Source organism: Myotis daubentonii, chromosome 4, assembly GCF_963259705.1.
Source record: "Myotis daubentonii chromosome 4, mMyoDau2.1, whole genome shotgun sequence".
NCBI classification, from domain to species: Eukaryota; Metazoa; Chordata; class Mammalia; order Chiroptera; family Vespertilionidae; genus Myotis; species Myotis daubentonii.
The window spans coordinates 79033642-79054601 of record NC_081843.1 but is presented as its reverse complement, the minus strand read 5'-3'; positions in this window follow the sequence as shown (position 1 = coordinate 79054601).

Below are 20960 nucleotides of genomic sequence, written 5' to 3'. Positions count from 1 at the left end.
GGGTCAGCATTGTTAGTTTAAAAAACAAACACCATAATCAAAGAAATAATTTCCCAGGATAGCCCACACTGTAGTTACAAAGATTAAAATGTTACTCAAAAGAAAGGTGCCGGGGTCCAACCCCAGCAGGTCCAGGGGTTCCCAAAGGCGTAGACGGAGTCGGCGAAGAAGGAATGACACGGAGACAGCGTTCAGTTGATCAGCAGCCTAGCCAGGATCTCCAGCCAAGTTCTGGTCTCGATCTCCAGAGAGGTTCTGCTTAGGATCTCCAGAGAGGTTCTGTCCAGGTTCTCCAGTCAGGTTCAGTCACCAGGTTCTAGTCAGGCTCTCCTGCCAATCTCTGCAGTCAGGTTCAGTCCAGGATCCCCTGCCATGCTCTCTCGCCAGGCTCCGCCTCCAGGCTCCGAGGCCAGTCCCTGTCCAGGATCCTCCGGCATGCTCTCGCCAGCGAAGTTCTTCTGTCTCTAGAGAACGTTCTGTGTAGGTTCTGTGCCTAGGCTCTGTCTCTCTTGGTCCTGTCTTCCAAGCCCTGTGACTTGCTGTCTTGTTACATCTGTATTTATACCAGTTGATTCAATCCTATCAATCTCTATTACAAAGGTTAGGGCATTTCTTATCTCCATTCCAGGGAGTAAAGATTATGTAGCTTAAGCATGATTGTTCATAGTTAAAGTGATTAATTACCCGCCTGGCACTTAGTTGAGGGGTTTTATTCCCTCCCTAACTTCAGGGGAAAATCCCTACTTGGGGATTCAACCTTTCTCAGAGAGGTGACCTTGGTTAAAACACAGCGCCAAGAAGGTGAGCAAACATATTAAGAACCGTATGCCATATATGCCAGGTCCCTTGAAACAGCAAGGATGGACCGGCTCCCGGCAGAAAGGAATTTGTACGAAGGACAATTCCAAAATTTCATAGCCTTAATATTCCAAAAGCATTTTCTCATGATATGCTGCAAAACAAAGAAGTTTCTAATTTTCAGATCTTTTTTGGGAAAATGCACTTTGAAATTATGACCATATCAATAATAACTGTAAACAGGTAATAAATAATTAATTGAAGTCAAACCTTAATTAGAACTCAACTTACAGCAGATTTAGTCTTTCTTGTCCTGGAACTTTTGGCTTTTTTCAGTTTTGATTTACATTAAATTGGGTGGGAAGTTTTCCTCAAGAACTCTCCATGGACTGAAAAAAAGGTTAGTGTGGGCATACATCCTCCTTCGATTAGAAAGGAATGTAGGTTGAACAACTAATATGCAGTAAGTGCTTTATATATAGACTAGAGGTGTGGTGCACAAAATTCATGCACTCAGGGCGGGGGGGGGGGTGTCCTTCAGCCCAGCCTGTGCCCTTTTGCAGTCTGGGAGCCCTTGGGGGATGTCTGACTGATGGCTTAGGCCTGTTCCCTCCATCGCCTCTGCACGCACCAGCATGAGCCCAGCTTCTGGCTGAGCAGTGCTCCCCCTGTGGGAGTGCACTGACCACCAGGGGGCAGCTCTTGCATTGAGTGTCTGTCCCTTGGTGGTCAGTGCGCATCATAGCGACCGGTCATTCCGCCATTTGGTCAATTTGCATATTAGCCTTTTGTTATATAGGATTGCTTACTCATTGTTTGTTTTCTTTTTCAAAAATCAAGGTTAGTATTCTTATCCCCACTTTGCATATATACTTAAGCAACTTGGAGGAGGTCACTGGCTATTAAGTGTAAGACACAGCACTCCAAAGCAGAGCTACCGGGCTCAAAGACTCCTGTGTTCCACTGTTCAATACCCAATATTTATCATAGTGTGTGCATGTCGAGTTCTTGTTTTACCTCATGGGGATGATTTAAGAAGACAATGCAAGAATGACTATTCTAATATCAGCATGAAATTCTAGTTCTATAATTGAGTCCTAAAACTTTCTCCCTTAATACTAAAGTTAGGGTCTTATTTCTTCTAATGTTCAACTTCTTTCTGATCCACGCTAAAAGAACCTTTGAAATTAGGAGGGTTCAACTCACTGTGATGTAGTAGTACAAAGAAATGTGTGGGCTTTGGTTTTCCAGTTGATCCCAGTTATCAAAGCTCACTCAGTTCTCCTTTCTCTGGTCTCTAGTGAAGTGATTGTCAAACTTTGGTATACGTAAGAAATATCTGATGAAATTGTCCAAAAATGAATGCCTTGGCTTCCCCCTCAGAGACTCAGGAGGTCTGGGATGAGGCCAAAAATCTGTATTTTCCACAAACATTCAGGTGATCAGGAAAACTTGAGTTTGTAAGTGCCTTAATTTTCCTTATTGCTCTTATTTTCGTTTTTGTTTTTTGTTTGTTTGCTTGTTATTGATTTTAAGTCTCACAACCAGTTTTGGCTGGGGTTTATTTTATAAGCCATGCTCTCTGGTTCTCTGCACCTCTAGACCTGCACCGCCAGGGTATGGTCTGGGCTGACGTAGGATCAGGACTAAAGCCAGAAAAACAGAGGTAAGATCTCAGAGGCTCTGAGAGGGAAGATGCCTCAGGAGGGATGGAAGAGGCTGCTAAATAAAATGTTAGTGATATAATATTATTCTGTTGAAAAAATAAGTGGACCTATAGTCAAACGCACACACAAAGACCCAAACCTGAAGGAATCATGCCAGAAGAGTGAGGTCACAGAACAAGCTGAGGCCCATGGAAAATGCTCAGGGCAAAAACAAGGGCTTTCAAGAAGCCACACAGGGATCAAAAACAATGAAGAACTAAAGGCCAGGAGCAGGTGCTGTAACACGGAGAGACGACAGGGCAAGCATCACTGCTCATTTCCTGTTTTTCTCCCCTAGTCCATCAGGGAGAAGTTTCTCCGAACTGAAAATTCGCAGCATAAACATGGCTTAGAGAAAATAACATCCAAAGATAGAGGGAATGAGAAAGAAGACTGAATTGGCACAAAGTGAGTGTTACTTCTAAGACCAGATGAGTTCTATCACAGAGCACCAGAAATTGTCATTGGTGTTGTAAACCTGTCATTGATTAGCCTGTGGAGAAAGAGGTGTCAAATAACTGGAAGCAAGCAAATGCCTGTTTTTAAGTTTTTAAAAGTTTCTAGAAACCACAGATGTTAATCCCCTACAAAATCCTAAAAGAGATGCACAAATAGATAAGTTGGCCGAACTTAGAAAAGAGAGTGGTGATGACCACAGGCCAGCACAGACCCTCCCGAAAAACACTGTGTCAAAGTCTCTGCTTTGTCTTTTGTTTTTATAATGTTGCTCTGTAGATACATTGAGGGAAACTATAGACCAGTGGTTCCCAACCTTTTTTGGTCATTCCCCACCTAAGCATCTCTAAAATCCTGATACCCCCTGTGACATATAACTCTTGTTATTCAACAAGTGAACTCCTATTCATGTGGAGGAAGCCTAAAAGGCCATTAACTTGGTTGAAACAAGCTTCCGAAGAACATGGCATCCATGAAAGAAAAAAATAAAAGAATGAAAGGACATTGAAGTTCTGAGGAAGAAATCACTAAGAAAGCGTTAAAAAATAATAATATGAAGTGATATGAAAAGATAGCAAATAAAGTTTCAAAACGTAATAGGGAACTGAAATGCATAAATATGTCACAATATGTATTTATACTAGAGGCCCGGTGCACAAAATTCGTGCACTTGGGGGGGGGTGTCCCTCAGCCTGGCTGTGCCTGCGGGGAGTGGGCCTAAGCCAGCAGTTGGACATCCTTAGTGCTGCCGCGAAGGTGGGAGAGGCTCACACCACCACTGCTGCACTTGCCATCCATGAGCCTGGCTTCTAGCTGAGCAGCATTTCCCCTGTGGGAGTGCACTGACCACCAGGGGGCAGCTTCTGCATTGAGCATCTGCCTCCTGGTGGTCAGTGCATGTCATAGCGACCGGTCATTCCACCGTTTGGCCTATTTGCATATTAGCCTTTTATTATATAGGATACTGTATATGAGGCTCCTAGAACCATAAGAAATGCAAAAAGTTCACTGTTAATAACTCATTCTCAAATTGCTCCCCCCCCTTTAAAAATCAAATTTCCCCACATTGGGAACCACTGCTATAGACAAAGAGGTCTGCAGCACCAGGTTCTGCATCCTGAGCATCTGCCCAGTAAGCCATTTAAGAAAAAAGGGCCCCACCCTTTGAAAGAGGCCTGTTTAGAAACCTGATCATTTAGATCAGCCTCTGGACTCAACTGGGTGGCTTCTCTTGTTTCGCATCCCTCTTTTCCACCATCCAAACTCACATCATTTCTTGTGAATCCCATATAACAAGTTGCCATGGTGACAAGGCTCCATCTGGCTTCAGATCCAGGGACTGAGGCCTGCCCCATTTCCTTGGTTTGTACTGGGTGTTCAGGTCTGTGTCTCTCTAACTGCAGTTCCCTGTTCTGACTTTGCCTTCTTAAACAGAACTGCCACTCCCTATCCAGTCCACATCCTGAGGTCTCAGCCACCTTTCTCAGCTCAGTTCTCACCATCGTAATTCTCTGGACCGCACTCCATGCTCCAATATAACAGCTCTTAGCACAGTTCCTCAGGTTATCCTATATCAAACATTTAAACCAATGCTCACAGGTACTATGGTTAGATAAAGTCAGAGCTGAGCAGACAGCTATGCCCAAGATTACTCTTTTATGTATGGGCAGATCTCTCCAGTAGACAATTCAAAAACCACTATCATCTTTGTCAATATATTTATTAACACCTTGGATGAAGACACAGAAAGATGGATTTTTCAAATACACTGATTATGTAGACCTTGGATGAGAACAAATATGTTGGAAGGTAAAACTGAGATTCAAAAACATAGAGAGGTTAGTAGGTAACACTGAGTAGAGACAAATGTTAAGTCTTTAGGTTATAAAAAATCAACTGCACAATACCTGGCCCTGATGACCACTGCCACATTAATGGGAGTTAACATGAAAGTCACCTAAAGCTTTTGTTGACTACAAGGTTACTGTGGATCGTTAATGTGACATGGCTACCAGGAGGCTAATGTTATCATCAGCTGTGTTAGTAAAAATACAGACTCAGTGTTAAGAGAAGTAGTAATCCCACTGGTTAAGGACATGGAGAGAAATCCCAAATGTCCCAAACACGACACAAACCTGAAATAATTGTGTGAGGACAGTGATGTCATAGAATGAGCTGAGGCTTGCAAAAATATACGACGTCTAGGGTATTTATTATAGAGGCTGCTGGCATCAGTTGCAATGGAGGAATGGTAAAACATGAATAATGTGTGGATTTAATTCTGAATATATGTCTTTTGATGGGGACACTGGCAAGGAAACACATCCAGGCTAGTGCTGTGTTTGTAAATCGTATCGCAGGATTGATATTCTGAGGAACTGCAGTGTTTAACCTCTGGGAGCGAAGAGTGGGGAGGCATGGTAATGCAGCAGATGTTTGATGGGCTCTCATGCAGAAGGAGAATTAGTCTCATGTTCACAAGGGCAGACGTGGGGCCCAAGGGGAAACGCCCAGGCTCTAAACACAACACCACTGACCTACGGTCATGTCCCAGGACGACTCCAGAAGCAGAGGGCAGAGGCCTCCCCACTCCCATCAGTGCTCTGTGCTTGGAGGGAAGAGGTCCTGAGCTACCCTGCGAATTGCTCCAGGTGTGTCCCCCGTGGTGGTCTGCATTCACAGCAGGAGTGCTCTGTGACCAGAGCCTGAGGGGGTGGGATAAGGAGTGTGTATAAAGGAGTCGGGCCCCTACACAGGCTCAAGTACCTATTGAAGGCCATGCCTACCTCGCACAGTCCATTTTTAGCTTGCACCCTTGGTGTGGGGCTGCCTGGTGTTGGCGAACTGGTAACTGGCTCTCCACAGGGAAGGCCTGCTGGGAAGCAATGTGCTCAAGAATGCAAACAATTTCCTGGCGACAGCATTGCCCCTGCTCTGCCAATGTCTGATAAGAAAGAGATGAAGGGGTGAGGGTGGAGGTGGGGGGGGGATAGGAGACAGACACAGAGGCAGGGGTAGCAGAAGAGAGGGAAAGAGGATGGGAGGAGGGAGGAGGGAAAAGGGCTGTCTTCTGTGTTTTGGTCTGACATTCTCACGTGCTAGCTTCCCAGCGCCACCAATTTCTGAATTGATGAGTGTCTAAGGCAAAGGACTAGCCCAATAAAATAAAAAAGGCTGGTTTTTATACCATCAGATCTCTCCTTGACCCTCCCATCTGGTGATGTTACCAGTAAGGACAGGGACTTCTGAGCAAGGAAATGCTGACCACCGGGACCTCTGTAAAGATGTATAATTGGGCCAATGTAGTATTACCTTAGTGCAGGGGTTCTCAATGCAGGAAAGGAGCAGGGGTGAAGCGATATTGCTCCCCAGGGGATGTTTGGCAATATCTGGGGACATTTTTATTGTCACAGCTCGAGGAAAGGATGTGACTGGCGTCTAATGGGGAGAGGCCAGGGTTGCTGCTCTAAGGTACAGGGCAGCCCTTGACAGAGAACTGTCCAGTCCCACATATCGACGGTGCTGACGCAGAGAAACCAGGCTTTAGGAGGACTTAACACTGAAGCCCTTGCTGCCCAGTGCCCTGAGCCACCCAGTGGAGTTGCTGGAGCCGAAAGGGCCTTAGGAATCACATCCTTCACCTCTTACAGGTGAGGAGTTTGAGGCTCAGCGAGTGAAGGGGCTTTTCCAGGGACTCTGGCCTGGGGTTGATATGATTAAGAACCTTGGAATAAGACAAAGCTAGTTTTAAATTCCAGTTCAGTTCTTTCTTTTAAAAAATATATTTTATTGATTTTTTACAGAGAGAAAGGGAAAGAGATAGAGAGTTAGAAACATGGATCAGCTGCCTCCTGCACACCCCCTACTGGAGATGTGCCCGCAACCCAGGTACATGCCCTTGACCGGAATCGAACCTGGGACCCATGAGTCCGCAGGCCGACGCTCTATCCACTGAGCCAAACCAGTTAGGGCCCAGTTCAGTTCTTTAACATCTGGGCAACCTGGACAAGTTACTTTACCTCTTGGCACCTTGAATCTCTCCCTTGTTAAATGGTCATTATATTATCACTCCTTTGTAGCATAATTTAAGGAATATGTGAGATAATGCATGTAAAATGCTTCACATAGGACATTTCATAAAATAAGTGGCACCTCTGATTAGGAGTAGCAGAGCTAGAGCTAAAATCTTGGCTCCTATTCCTAAGTCCTATCCTCTTCCCATTGTATCACATTAATGTATCTTAAACTACATCTGTACATCAGTTCTAAGAGGGATGTAGTGTGTGGTGGTGAGCTGTGACATTTGGTCCAAGCGGATCTGGATTCAAATCTAGCTCTGCCAATTTCAAGCTGATAAATGACTGAATTTCTCTCTAAGCCTCAGTCTTCTCATCTGTAAAATGGAATAATGCTAATACGTGCTTTACTGGCTTATTGTGAAATTTAAAATGAGAACCCATTCACCAAGACAGGCGAGCCCTTTTTGTGTTTTACCAGAAGCATGAAATAAGAATGATAAGCTCTCTGTTCCCTTCCCCAGGGAACTCCACCAATAGACTGGGGAGAATGACCCCAGTTCTCTTGGGGTCCCAGGTTAGGGGAATGGCAGTTACTTGCTGGTTTCTGGAAATTTGACCATATGTTAGAAACACAGCTCCTCCTGCATCAGGTGGCAGGGAAACATTTACAGTCCAGGAGGCCCTCTGCCTCCTCCATCTGCATGTCTCCCCTTCCTTGGCAGACCAGCAGGAGAGCTCTGGGTTCCACTCTAGGATGAGTTAAAAGAAATCAGTGGGAAGTGGACTTAATACCCCCTAATATCCCATGGCATTGGAGCCCCACTTTTGGAAATGGCCTGGGACAGTGGTCGGCAAACTCATTAGTCAACAGAGCCAAATATCAACAGTACAACGATTGAAATTTCTTTTGAGAGCCACATTTTTTAAACTTAAGCTATATAGGTAGGTACACTGTTATTAACTTAATTAGGAGACTCCTGAGCCTTAGGAAGAGCCACACTCAAGGGGCCAAAGAGCCGCATGTGGCTCGTGAGCCGCAGTTTGCCGACCACGGGCCTGGGAGAAAATGATAGAGTGTAGCTGAAAGATGCCTTTAACCTTCAACAGAAAGCAGCTGTGGGCTTCTCGGTGCCTTTGCAGGGCTGGTTAGGAAGAAGACTCAGGCTAAAACCTGTATGTCTGCAAAGTGAGACTTCAGCATTGTCGATATTTGGGGCTGGATGGTTCTTTGTTATGGGCTGTCCTGTGTATTATCACCAAGATGTGCTTAATGTGGGAGCTGTTTTCCTGCCCCCCCCCCCCCCCGATAGCTCTTCCTGTGCAAAAAGCTGGTGTGTTTCCTAATGACAGGATTTCTAGCATGTTACTAGCCATCACACACGCAAGTTACAAAAGTTAAGAATCAGGCCCACACGAGATGAGACATCCATTGAGGCTGTTTACTGAAAGTGGTGCTGCTAAATGATTTGTGAGCTGAATGGGGCAGAGTGGTGGGGGGAAGTGGCCCCTCCATTTTGTCATGGGGAGAAGGGCGGGGCCGAGGGAGGCCATTGGTGGGAGACTGAACCCGTGGGCTTGTTGGCAGAGAAGGCACTCTGAGCGCCTCCTTCATCCCACCAGCCAGCTGCCACTCACTGCCCCCTGGTCAGACTGAACTTGAGCTGTAAAATGGTTTGCTGATGCTCAGCTAAACCCCCTTCTTGGCTGGAGTGTCCTTCCCCGGGGGCCCAGGAGACTGGCTTTTCCCAGGGAGCGGGGCTGGACTCCAGAATGGCTGAAGGCTCTTGTCTGGCTCCCCCAGGGGTGCTGTAGCAGGGCCAAGCTGCCTTCACCACACGGCCGGGGATGGCAGTGACTCGGGGGTAGCAAGCTGGAAGGGAAGAAGCTGGTGTCATCAGAATAGAGGAGCCTAGCAGAAAATTCTTGTCTGGGAGGCCTCAGCTAGGTTGCCTAGCAACGGTGCCCTGCTCCTCTCTCCTTAGGCCTTTGAGGCCGCTGGGGCCTCTTGTCAGCTCCTACCTACTCATTTTCCCCTTTAAAACTGCCCTTCGTATGCTTTTTTAACCCAATTTCACCTGGATAGAAATGCTCCAGGGAATGTGGAATATGGGTCAAGGCAGCCAGGGTACATTTTGCTCTGGGCCATGGAATGTCTCAGAGAGTTCTGCTCTGGGTGCAAATCCCAGAGCCAACACTCATTAGATGTGTCATCTTGGGCAAGTTTCCTAACCTCTCGATGGTTTAGTTTCTCCATCTATAAACCAGGAGGAATAATAGTGCCTACTTTAATTGAGGCAATGTGAGGATTTAGTGTAGATGGCTAGATAGATAAGTGATAGAAGGTAGGTGATAGGTAATAGACAGAAGATAGAAGTTAGAGAGAAGGTAGAGAGAAGGAAGAAAGACAGATAAATTGAAGATAGATAGGTATAAAGAAAGATAGGTAGTCAGATAGAAGGATGGGTAGATATATGATAGACAGACAGACGGACGGAACTAGAATAGTGCCTGGCACAACAGAAGTATATGTACGTGCCAGTTATTACCAGACTTGGAGGACAGCCAGACACAAAGACTTGCTCCCAGGTAGGGCAGAGGACCTGGGTATGGATCCTCACAACTGTGAGTGGTGTGGAGAGAGTTTTCCAGGCCTGGTTATAACAGTGCTATGCTGTGGGGTCCTGAGCAAATAGTAACTTTCTCTGCCTTAGTTTCCCCATCTGCAAGATCAGAGAATGGGACCGAAATGGCCTAAATTTTCTCACACCCTTCCTGCCTTATGACATTGGGATATGGTTGAGCTTTGAGCCACTTCTGTCCCCATAGCTAAGGGGGGGATTAGAAAATGTGACAGTGGGAGGGCCTGTGATTGATCCCCAGAGGGAAGGTTTGGGTGAGTCATAGGATACAACCACTCAACATTGCCTCTAGGGGGAGTGTCTGGGCCGGGCCCTGCACATGGCTCTTCTATAGCTCCTTATTTTATTTCTGGTAGTTGCTGTAGGGATTATAATGTACATACCTACATTTTTACTTTATACTTAAATGTAATATTTGACAACTTCGAATAGAATGTAGAAACCTTATACTCATATATGTTCATTGTCCCTTTTACTTTGATATGTATGTATCATATATATTACATCTATTATATACATTAGAGCCCCCTACCCTCCAACAATGTTATAATTTTGACTTTCAATAGTCATACATGTTTTTAAACTTAAGAGGAGAAAAGTAGTTTTATTATATTTACCTGGGTGTTTATCATTTCTGTTGCTCTTCCTTCATTTCTGAAGTTCTAATTTTCCCCCTGGGATCATGTTCCTTGTATCTGAAAAACTTCCGTTAACATTTATTTTAGAGCAGGTCTATTGGCAATGAAATCTCTTGGTTTTCCTTCATCTGAGAGTGTCTTTATTTCACCTTCATTCCTGAGGGATATTTTCATGGGATATAGAATTCCGAGTTGACAGTTCTTTTCTTTCTGGCCTCCATGGTTGCTCCTTGCCCAAGATGACATATCTAATGAGTGCTGGCTCTGGAATTTGAACCCAGAGCAGAACTCTCTCAGACATTCCCTGGCTGCCTTGACCCATGTTCCACACTCCCAGGAGCATTTCTAACCAGGCGAAATCGTTAGCCAATCAAATTGTTATTCTCTTACTTGAAATGTGTCATTTTTCTCTGTCTGCTTTCAAGATTTCTTCATTGCCTTTTGTTTTCAGTTTAATGATGATGGGATTCATTTGGATTCATTCTGTTTGGTGTTCCCTGAACTTCTTGAATCCATAAATTTGTCTTTCATTGAATTTGGAAAATTTTCTGTAATTATTCCTTCAAAAATTATTTTTTTTCTATACCAACATCTTTCTCCTCTTCCCAGTGACTCCAATCGCATGCACATTAGACCTTTTTCTATTGTTCCTCAGGTCCTGAGGCTCTGTTCACTTTTTCAACCTATTTTCTGTCTGTTCTTTGGATCAGATTATTTGTCCTCAAGTTGTACTTTTTTTTTGTCATCTGTACTTTTTTGAAAATTCAACTATTTGAGTCTCTCTAGTGAATTTTTTATTGTGGATAATATCTTTCTCATTCTACAATTTTACCTGGTTCTCTTGTCATGGTTTCTCTTTCTCTGAAGAGAACTTCTCATTCATTTCAAAGTGTGCACTTTTAGTTCATAAAAAATGATTATAATAGACACTTTGAGGTCTTTATCTGATAATTCCAACATCTTGGTTATCTTGAGGTTGGCATCTGTTCATGATCCCTTATCTTTGAGAATTGGTCAGCTGGTTCTTGATATATTGGGTAACTTTGGATGATATCCAGGCCAGTTTGTATATTAAGCTGTGAGACTGTGGGTCCTGTTAATTCTCTTGAGATGGAGGAGTTTTTTGGTTTAGCAGGCAATGAAACCCATTGGATTTAGACTGCAAGTGCTGTCTCCCCTGAGAATGGTGCTTTCAGTGCCCAGACAGTTTTTAAAGCCTTTGCTACGCTTTTGGGGGCTGCCCCTTGCATATGCCACTCAGTGGGTAGCCTGGGACTTGAGCAGTGATTTATATGGTTTAGTTCCCAAAGTTTTTGCTTCTTGGGGTATGCTCCACATATGCACACTTGGTCATGATCTGAGGGTTTGTATCAGCTCATAAATAGAAATGTATACCCTTACCTAGCTTCCATCTACTAGTATGCTAACATCTTACATAACCATGGTACATTAATTAAAACTAAGAAATTAACATTGATATAATACTATTAACTAAAGTAGGGACTTTATTCAAATTTCCCTAGTTTTCCCATTAATGTCTTTTATTTCTGTTTCAGGATCTAATCCAAAGGGACAACATTACATTTACTTGTTATGTCGTCTTAGCCTCCCTCCAACCATGACAGTTCCTGTCTTGCTTTGACCTGCATCATGACCTTGCCTCTTTGAAAGTGTAGTGGTCAGATGTTTTATTGAATGCCCCTCAATTTGGGTTTATTTGGTGTATTCTCCTTAACAGGCTGAGATTATGGATTTTCAGAAACATTACAGAGGAGAAGTACTCTTCTCATCCCTTGATATTAGTGGGCATATGATTTATCATTGTGATGCTAACCTTGACCACTTTGTTAAAGTGATAGTTGCCTGATTTCTCCACTGTAATGTTACTATATTTCTCTTTCCACAAATAATTTGTTAGAAGTGAGTCTCTATTTCCAGCTCATATCCAAGGGGAGGGGAATCAAACATCACTGTCTGGAGGGCAGGGTATCAAAGAACTTGTGATTATATGTTAAAAACACCATGATAATTAGTAAATTGGAAGCAATACCTTGAGTCCAAGTGTCCCCTTAAAATTTCACCAACTAATTTTAGCATTTATCAATGGACCCTCCCTGCAGCATTATTACTGTGATGTTCTAATGGTGGCTCTTCTATTTTGCTCATTCCTTTGGCATGTATTCATTGGGACTCTTCTATAAGAAAGATTTGTTCCTAAGTCAGACAAGAACAGACAAATACCATATAATTTCCCTTATATATGGTATATAAAGAACAAAATAAATGATCAAATAAAACAGAAACAGACTCATAGATACAGAGAACATGGTTGACAGATAGAAGGGGGTAAGGGGGGTGAGTGAAAAAGGTGAAGGGATTAAGAAGTCACAAAATAGTCACGGGGATGTAAAGTACAGCATAGGGAATACAGTCAACAATATTGTAATAACTATGTATGGTGCCAGGTGGGTATTTGAATTATGAAGGGGATCACTTCATAAATTATGTAATTATGTAACCACTATGCTATACAATGGAAACTAATATAAAATAATACTGAATGTCAATTGTAATTGAAAAATAAAATTAAAAAAGAAAGATTTGTCCCTTCTTTCTCATTCATTCATTCATTCATTCGTTTATTCATCCTTTTATATCGGAATGGACTCATGGATATTTATTTTGTTCTTCGGTTATAATCCAATGTTATCATTATTTATTTTGTGGCTCAAAAGTTGTTCTAGCTTTGGCTATTGAGAGCTTTTTTAGGTTGCCTCCTGTGCCTTCTGGCCTCCCCCCATTCTACCTCCTTTGCCCCCCCACCCCACCCTAGAATCAGCCATTTTTCTAAACAACCTTGGGTCCTTTCAGTGGAGTAAGTTCTTTAGAAACCAAGATCTGGGCACTGGGCATGCCTGTGGCTATTAGGATGTCTCAGAGGACAGGGGTACTACCCATATATGCTCATAGCATTTTGTTCAGATCGATCCTAGAAGAAATCTTCTTCTGGGTACTGCGCTCTGTGTTATTTTATGGTTGTTTGTGTTCACAGCTTATATTCCCTACTAGCCATAAGGACTGAGAGAGCAGAGCTCTTGCCGAGGTGTTTTTACACCTTTTCCGGTGTCCAGAACATTATAGGAGCCCAGTGCATGCTCACTGGTTACATCAGCGAGTTGTGGGGAATCACAGGCTTCGTGACTATTTTACTTTTATTTAATGGTAAGAGCCCCAGATGTTGATTTGAAGGATAATGTTTAAAGTTATTAATATAAAAAGATTTTGCCACCCCAGGGTGATCCTACTCCTGTAGATCAACTTGGTCCTTTACAACGCTGGAAGCTGGAAAGGTTCCCACATTGTCACTGAAACAGCTGCTGCTTGGAGAACTGATTGGTGCCTGGCAGGGACAAGCTGTGCTTCTGTTCCAGCTCCCCATTTTTAGCTCTCCTGCAGATGCCCAAGGCCAGTCTTCACCTGCCCTGCCCCCAGCAGGCCTGGTTGCCCTGCCTCAGGTCCCCATTAACCAGTCATTCCCAAACATGTGAGAACAAATATTCTGTGCTTTCCCCATTCAGTTCTTCTATGGTCCCCAAACCCAGGGCCGGGGTTATAACATCACAACTAAGGAAGCCTGTCTACCTGTCAGCTCGGTTTCTTATTTTTGCAGGCCTCGCTGTTTTTAACTTCTGTTTTCTCTATGGCCTTCTGGTGGGAACCTAGACGATCTCTGTGTCTGGTAATGATGTCCTTGATTTCTCTCCTGGCCACCAGCACCCCCTCCTGCCCGCTCCTGATCCTGGAGGACAGGCCATGTGTTTGGGGAGGGCAAATTTTCTGGAGGCAGAAGTGGAATTTAGAGTATGAATGAGCCTGGGGAGACAGGGGTCAGGCTTGCCTAGGAGGTGGGAGGAGGCCTGAGCATCTTCCCAGGACCTCGGGGCCAGCAGGAGGTCAGAGTCCTGCGTGGAGGAACAGCGATGACATGGCATCTTTGTTAATCCCGTTCGTGTTCTCTCTCTCTCTCTCTCTCTCTCGCTCTCTCTCTCTCTCTCTCTCTCTCTCTCTCTCCCCTCCCTGAGGACTACAGTCCACAGGGATAGAGAGCAGCACCTTATTCATGCCCTGAACGTCACACATAGAAACAGGAGGGATTCCTTTGACTACCACTTGCCCCTCTGAGGTGCACAGCTGAAGTGCCCTGGACCATGTGGAACAGCTGGCCTCCTCTCCATCCCCACCCCAGGTGATGCTTCCTGGGCAGTCTCTTAGGAGCTCTGCAGAGGACCAGCTTGCATTTCCTTCTTGCACACCCTGGGCCTCCTTGTCCCTCGGGCCCTGCCCATCTGCTCCATCCCAGCTGATTCTAGGCCGGCAGGCAGAGAGAGCCTGCCCCAGAGGCTGGGGAAATGCTGTGTTTGAGCACTTAACTCACTTCAGTGGCTCCAGCCTGGCTTCCTTGTCTCCCCTCAGTTAGGAGGCCATTCCACAGTACTCATTTCCTTTGCATAATTTTCTCCCTGGGCCCGGCTCACAGGCTATTGTCCTGAGAACACAGACAGGCAGCACCTCCACTGGGGCTTAGCCAACTCCTCCATGACGGCAGTGCTTTTCCAGGGCAAATTAACTCGGGAAGGTTCCAAGACGCAGGGGGCCCCAGGAACCACTGGGAGATGCCTGATGGCCCTGGTGGCAACCAGGGTGATGCTGGATCAGGGCAAAGAGAAGACAGCAGTACCTTAGAGAGCATCTCTGAGTGAACCTTCTGGATGAGAACAATTCTCTAGCAAATGCTAAACTTTAGAAATATTACCATTTAGGCGGAGAGACACACACATGACTTTATTTTTCTTGAATTGTAGTGATTGAATCTAATGTAATTCTTTTGGGGGGAGGCTAATGACCATGGGCTGCTAATACCCCGGTGAGGTCAGTGTCTTTTGAGATGTTCCGTGCTGCTCACTCCTACCCTGAATGTTCCAGACTACCGAGCAGCTGGAGTTCTTGTGCGGTTTTCTAAATCATTTTTATTTTTCAGTTATAGTGGACATGCAGGATTATATTAGTTTCAGGCGTACACTCCAGTGATTAGACATTGTATAACTTACTAAGTGGTCACCCCAATAAATCTTGAACCTATCTGACACCGTAAATGGTCATTAGAATAGTATTGGCTATATTCCCTGTGCTTTACTTTACATCCCCATGATTGACTATAACTACTATTTTGTACTTCTAAATCCCTTCACCTTTTTCACCCATCCCTCCAGCCCCCCTCCCATCTGGAAACCACCAAAATGCCTCTGTATGAGTCTGTATCTGTTCTGTTTGTTCATTTACTTTGTTTTTAAAATTCTTTTTGTTGTTGTTGTTGTCAATCTTCACCTGAGGATATTTTTCCATTGATTTTTTTTTAGAGAGAGTGGAAGGGAGGGGGAGAGAGAGAGAGAGAAACATCACCATGAGAGTGACACATCGACTCATTGCCTCCCACATGACCAGGGCCGGGCATCTCACCTATAAGGATGATGCCTGCAACCGAAGTACATGCCCTTGACCAGAATTGAACCAGGCACCCTTCAGTCCTTGGGCTGACACTCTATTCACTGAGCCAAACTGGCTAGGGTTATTGTTTTCAGGTGCAATTGTTGATAGATATGTATTTATTGTCATTTTATTATTCATATTTATTATCCTTATTCTCCTCATCCTTCTTCTTATCACCTTGGAGGATCAGCTGTGCAGGAGCCCACCCCAAGAGCAGGGCTTACTAATACTGGATAAAAAAATCAATTGTATTTCTATACATGATCAACTGAAAAGTAAAGAAAATTCCACTCACTATATTATTAAAAAGAATAGAATATATATAAATTTAACAAAAGGAGTGCAAGATGGTACACTGAAAACTACAAACACTGCTGAGGGAGATTGAAGAGCAAAATAAGTGGAGAGACATTTCACGTTCATGGTTTGGAAGACTCAATAGTGTTAAGATGACAGTTCTTCCTAAATTAATCTATAATTTCCCTAAAAATTCCAGCACCACCCCCCTTTTTGGCAGAAAGTTATAGTCTATTCCTAGACTTTGTATGGAAAAGCAAAAACCTAGAATAATCAAAATAATTTGTCAAAGAAAAAAAAAGAACAAAATTGGAAGATTTTCACTTTCCAATTTCAAAACACTATAAAATGAAATTATCTAGACAGTGTAGCACTGATATAAGGATAGGCATGTAGATCAATGGAACAGAATTCAGAGTCCAGAAAGAAAACCTTACAGACAATTGATTTCAACAAAAGTTCAAGAGAATTCAATGAAGAGTAGTCTTTTCAACAAATGATGCTATGATAGCCATATGTAAAAAGATGAAGTTAGACCATTATTTCTCACAGTATACAAAAATGATCTCAAAATGGGACATAGACCTAAATGTAAGAGCTAAAACTATAAAAATCTTAGAAGAAACGTCAGGAGAAAATCTTTGAGACTTTGAGTTAGGCATGCCTATGACACCAAAAGCATGATTTATGGCTATGATCTCAATGTTTGTGTCCCCCTAAAGTTCATATGCTGAGAAGCCTGATCTTCAAAGTTGGTGTACTATTAGTGGGTGGGCCCTTTGGGAGGTGATGAGGTCATGAGGGTGAAGCCCTCATGAAGGGGATTAGTGCTGTTATAAAAGAGACCCCACTGAGCTCCCTCGCCCTTCCCAGGACACATCGCAAAGGTGCCAGCTTGAACAGGAAGAGAGCCCTCACTAGAGCGTGACAATGCTGGCACCTTGATCTTGGATTTCTCAGCCTCCAGAACTGTGAGAAATATATTTCTGTTATTTATAAGCTACCAATCTGTGAAATTTTGTTACAGCAGCCCAAATGGATGAATACATCAAAAAGAAAAATATTTATAAATTGGGTTTTATCAGAATTTAAAACTTTTGTGCTTCAAAAGATAATCATTAAGAAAGTGAAAAGAAAGCTCTTATGCTGGGAACCCCATGGAGTAAACTCCTGTCTAAAGATATTCACACCTGGAACTCCAGAACCTGTGTCTATCAGGACTTTGCAGAAGTGATTACATTAAGGACCTTGAGGTGGGAAGATTATCCTGAATTATCCTGGTGGACCTAATATAGTCACAAGGATTCTTATAAGAGGGAAGTAGGAAGGTCAGAGACAGAAGGAGATGTGAAGATGGAGGGGAGGTCAGAGTGATGCAATTGCTGGACGGAGCCATGAGCCAAGGAATGCCGGTGGCTTCTAGAAGCTGGAAAAGTTCAGGAGGGATCCCCCCTCTAGACCTTCCAGAAGGAGAACAGCTCTGCTGACACCTCAGTTTTAGCCCAGTGAGAGTGATTCTGGACTTCTGACCTCCAGAACTGCAAGATAATAATTTTGTGTTGTTCTGAAGGGAAAAAAAGAAAATATTTAAAAAATGAAAAACTTTGTTAAAATTAATAGATTAAAGCCAAAATAAAGGATTTGTATTGAGAATATACAAAGAATTTCTGCAACTCACTAATAATAAGATAAGTGGCCTAATTTAAAAAAAAAAATGAGCAAAGGACCTGGATAGACATTACACCAAAGAAGATATACAAATGATCAGCCACGGTCTGACAATTTCTTTAAAATTATACATAACTTTACCATACAGCCCAGCAATTGTACTCCTAGATTTCTACCCAAGAGAAATAAAAACATATGTCCATACAAAGACTTAATATAGAAATGCTCAAAGCAGCATCATTCATGGCAGCTAAAAAGTGGGAAAAAATCCAAATGTCTATCAATTGTTGAATAGATAAATAAAATTTATCCATACAATAGAATATTACTCAGCTATAAAAAAGAAAGAAGTACTGATATATGCTACAACATGAATGGACCTCACAATTATGCCAAATGAAAGAAGCCAGACACAAAAGACTACACATAATATGATTCCTTTTATTTTTTAAAAATATATTTTATTGATTTTAGAGAGGACGGGAGAGGGAGAGAGAGATAGAAACATCAATGATGAGAGAAAATCATTGATTGGCTGCCTTACATGCCCCCTTCTGGGGATTGAGCCTGCAACCCAGGCATGTGCCCTTAGCCGGAATTGAACCTGGGACCCTTTAGTCTGCATGCTGACGCTCTATCCATTGAGCCAAACCAGCTAGGGCATATGATTCCATTTATATGAAATGTCCAGAAAATGCAAATATGGGGACAAATGATTGGCTGGGGATGGAAACAGGGATTGACTATAAATGGGCACAAGGGATTTTGTTGAGTATGGAAATGTTCTAAAAATGGATTGTAGTGATGGCTACACATTTCTGTAAGCTTACTAAAAATCATTGAATTATATGCTTAAAATGGGTGGAGTTTATGGTATGTAAATTATATGTCAATACAATTAATTTTTAAAAAGAGTAGTTAAGGCCCTGACCGGTTTGGCTCAGTGGATAGAGCGTCGGCCTGCGGACCAAAGGGTCCCAGGTTCAATTCCAGTCAAGGGCATGTGCCTTGGTTGCGGGCACATCCCCAGGCGGGGGTGTGCAGGAGGCAGCTGATTGATGTTTCTCTCTCATCAATGTTTCAACTCTCTATCCCTCTCCCTTCCTCTCTGTAAAAAATCAATAAAATACATACTTTTTAAAAAGAGTAGTTAAGGTGTTGAGTGAGGGGTCCTTTCCCTCAAGTGAAGGACTTGAACTTTAGTCATGCAGTAAATTGCAAGCTTTTCACCAGAAGGAGTGTCTGGGAGGCAGAGTCCTGCTCTATTCATCTCCTTATCCTGCTCTCTGGGCCATAGTAGGTCTCAATGAGTCTTAAGGGAAGAGAGGCTGGATGAGCTACGGGGCCACGGGCTTGGTTGCTGGAGGTAACGTGCTCTTTCTTTCTTGGCCCTGGGGCCTTGGCTGGTGCTCCCTGTGTCACATCTATCCCAGCTCTCCTGACTGCCAGCCTCTGGGCCGCTGGTGACTGTCCCTCAAAGCCAGTGCCTGATGACGCCCCTTGGTCATGCTATTGCTCCATGTGTGCTGGTCGGAAGGGCAGAAATCTTGTCCTGCGTTGTTTCCCCCAGAAGGCCCAGGAAGACCATCTCATGCCCCGAAGATGCCAAGTCACTGGAGAGGCAGAGCCTGGGGGAGGGGCTTCAGATGGTGCTGATGGTGCTTCCCACAGAGGCTGATGGCCAAGAGGCATACTGGCCAGGTGTAAATGAGAGTGCCAGGTGGGGGTGCAAAGCGCGGCCTTGGAAGCTAAAGCCTGGATCTTTCAGGCTCTGCAAATCAGACCATTTCATTTCTTGTACTCTTCAATGTATTTGGTTTTTTCCTCTATTACTCACTTCCTCCATTTGGTAAGGATAATAAAATTCCAAGATGTTGGCACATGTTCTCAGATCTGCAGAAATGAGATGTCACCCTTTTTATAAATGGGCAGGAGAGAGGACAAAACAGATTGCATTCAGATAGATGTAGTTTTTGACACCTTTGTCCTTATCTTTCACAGCATAGAGGCCATGTAGTCCAACCATGTGAGTTTTACAGAAAAGGAGACCTAGACGCAGAGAGGGTTAAAAACAAAGAACAAACAAACAAACAAGCAAAACCCATCTCACCCAGATTAACATTGGAAGTGGCACAGGCAAGATCCCAGCTCAGCTCAGACTCTCTGGAGGTCAGCCAGCTCCAGTCACCAGAGCCAAAGCCACGTGGGAAGTGCGGGCAGGAAGGCAAAGTGGAATAACTTAACTTCTACATCTGGGTAAAAATAATTCCCCGATTTACAGACACTTAGGAGATCACAGGCTCGAGGGTAAAAATAAAGCTTGCTTTCTGACAGCACAAATCTTGTCAGACTAATCTAATTTCTCCTTGCCTGGGAGCAGGGCCGGGCTGTTGAGAGGGAACAGACTGCTGGGTGGGGGTTTCTGCTGGGCCCGGCAGGGTCTCCCCACTGGAGGACGTTCCCTGTCATCTTTGGCCAGGTTGGCAGGAGCTTCTCCAGCTTCTCTCATCCCCAGGAGGGAAGTCCTGCCGGAGGGGGAAGTGAGCACAGAGAAAATGAGACTAGAAGATACCAAGAAGCTGGGTCTGAACAAAGTTCTCACTTGATCTTCATTCCCCCTTTTTTTTAATGCCAGGCATTGTCCACATTGCTTGAGCCCTCTGCCTAAAGGTAGGATCATTCCCCTCCCAATAGTCTCAAAACCCCCACTGGTGTCATGCTTGGTGACAGGGACAGACTGTTAAGGGGTTTGCAACAAATGATCTGCAGATGAGCTTTGAGTTTGCAACAACTGACCCTGCAGTCAGGTTCTGAGGGTAGGCAATGTTCTGGCCCATTTCTTGTCCCACCAAGAGCAGAAATGAAGAGCAGCAATGACATCAACTCTCTGTCACCTTGTATCTTACTTGGATGCGAATGGACAAGCTTTCCCTCATCTTTCCTTTAAAAAATGTGTGGGCGTGGAGGTCATATCAAAAGAGCAAGCTATCGTGATTTCTAAACAAAAGGATTGTTAACAAAAGCTGTTCAGAGAGTGTGTTTCCTCTGTCACCAGAGACGCAACCCATCTCTTGGGAGGGCTTCCGAGTCATAGGCACAGGACGCTCCTTAGTCTGCTCTCCAGGAGGAGGAGAGGGTCCTCCACGCAGTGCACATGCCCAGGTGCCCACCACGTGCAGGGCTAGCGTATTG